The 2,504-nt window shown below is 43.1% G+C and overlaps 1 pseudogene; it reads right to left on the minus strand.

Moving 5' to 3' along the window:
* Positions 1–465: 465 nt before the first annotated feature.
* Positions 466–2,213, minus strand: LOC102239237 (annotated as a pseudogene).
* Positions 2,214–2,504: the final 291 nt, after the last annotated feature.

Below are 2,504 nucleotides of genomic sequence, written 5' to 3' on the forward strand. Positions count from 1 at the left end.
GGGGACAATTTGCATATTAGCCTTTTATTATATAGGATTACATAGGATGTGGCAAAAGAGGCTTTGCAGGTGTAGTTAAGTTGAGGATCTTCAGATGGGGAGAGTATCCTGGATTATCCAGGTGGGACCAATATAATCACAAGAGTTCTTATAAGACGGTGGTTCTCAACCTTGGCTGCACATTAGAATCACCTGGGAATCTTTTTAAAATCCTGATTTCTGGGCCTCATCCTCCGGAAATTCTGTTTCTTTGTTACTAATGTTGTGGCCCCACCCCATAACAAAGAAACAGAATTTCTGGAGGGTGAGGCCCAGAAATCAGGATTTTAAAAAGATTCCCAGGTGATTCTAATGTGCAGCCAAGGTTGAGAACCACTGCATTAAAAGGTACTGATTTTAAAAACTAACACCTTAAAAACTGCCCCCCCACACACACACAAAAAAACACAAATGGTCCACAAAACATTTTCTTTTCCTTCTGAAGGTTTTATGATGCATTGTAATCAATAACCAGCCTTTTACTATTAAACTTAAATGCCAATTGAGACAAACATTTCTGAGGCCGTTCTTCCACCACTGATTAAGACTGGGGTGGCAGGTATTGGGGATAATATTCATTTAGCCTTCTGAGCTTTCTGGGCAGACTTGGTGACTTTGCCAGCTCCAGTTGCCTTCTTGTCCACGGCTTTGATGACACCCACAGCAACTGTCTCATGTCACGAACAGCAGAACAGCCCAAAGGAGGGTAGTCAGAGAAGCTCTCAACACACATGGGCTTGCTAGGAGCCATATATATAGATGATGGCAGCATCACCAGATTTCAAAAACCTGGGGCCATCTTCCAGCTTTTTCCCAGAACGACAACCAATCTTCTCTTTCAGCTCAACAAATTTGCAAGCTATATGAGCGGTGTGACAATCCAGCACAGGTGGATAGCCAGCACTGATTTGGCCTGGATGGTTCAGGATAATCACCTGAGCTATGAAGCCAGCTGCTTCCATTGGTGGGTCATTTTTGCTGTCACCAGCCACACTGCCATGACAAGCATCTTTGACAGACATGTTCTTGACACTGTCCCAGGAAGAGCTTCATGCAAAGCTTCATGGTGAATTTCAATAGGCTTCACTTCAGTTGTAACGTTGACTAGAGCAAAGGTAACCACCATGCTGGTTTGAGAACACCAGTCTCCACTAGGCCCACAGGGACAGTAGGCATATCACCAGTTTTATAGACATCCTGGAGGGGCAGATTCAGGGGCTTGTCAGTTGGACGAGTTGGTGGCAGGATGCTATCTAGATCTTCAAGCAGTGTGGTTCCACTGGCATTGCCATCTTTACGGGTGACTTTCCATCCCTTGAACCAAGGCATATTAGCACTTGGCTCCAGAAATTGGCACAAATGGTACCGTGTCAAGATTGTAGCCAATTTTCTTAATGTAGGTGCTGACATCTTTAACAATTTTCTCGTAGCTTTTCTGGCTGTAGGGTGGCTCAGTAGAATCCATTTTGTTAACACCAACAATCAGTTTCACACCCAGTGTGTAAACCAGAAGGGCATGCTTCTGGGTCTGCCCATTCTTGGAGACACCAGCAGCAACAATCAGGACAGCACAGTCCGCCTGGTATATGCCTGTAATCATGTTTTTGATGAAGTCTCTGTGTCCTGGGGCATCAATGATGGTCACATAATACTGGCTGGTCTTGAATTTCCATGGGGAGATATCAATGGTGATATTCAGCTTTCAGTTTATTCAAGACCCAGGCATACTTGAAGGAGTCCTTCCCCATCTCCGCAGCCTCTTTCTCAAATTTTTCAATGGTTTTTTTGTAAATCCCACTCTGATTTATAGATCAGATAGCCAGTAGTGGTAGACTTTCTAGAATCTACACCTGTCCAATGATGAAGATGTTCATATGAGTCTTTTCCTTTCCTATTTTGGGTTTAATTTAGTGGTGGTTTTCACAACATCTGTGTTATGGCAGCGAACCCTTTGCAAAAAAGCCAGTTTATTCTTGTATTTTGTTTATAATTTACTGCATTATTTCCCCTACAAACAACTGTAAACATACTTTTGCCTCACTCTGTATTGAGCTGTTTCATAGCAGTGTTGTTTTCACAGCTATACTGTATTACTGTTAAGCTGTGGCACTAAATAAAGTTTTCTTCTTCACTGCATCCAAAATTGGGAGGTCCCATTGCATTGGCACCAACATCGGTCGACACCTTTGTTTGGGTAGATACCCCACAGATCCCCTGGTGTGACATTTCCCTCATTGCAGTGGATCAAACCTGAATCTGTTGAACAATGGTTTTATTTTTGGAGGTATTAGGATGATTGGGCAAGGGCAGTGAGCATTGAAGGTTTTCATAGTCCGAGCCTACACACAAAGTCAAAACCAGAGGAAGGGTTTCTAATTATCTTTCGCTGTTCTTTCATAGCACTGCAGAGCCACTTCCATGGGAGAGCCATTATGGCATCCTTCTAAAAATAGAAGGCAAAATCA

This window comes from Myotis brandtii, unplaced genomic scaffold, assembly GCF_000412655.1.
Source record: "Myotis brandtii unplaced genomic scaffold, ASM41265v1 scaffold49, whole genome shotgun sequence".
NCBI classification, from domain to species: domain Eukaryota; kingdom Metazoa; phylum Chordata; class Mammalia; order Chiroptera; family Vespertilionidae; genus Myotis; species Myotis brandtii.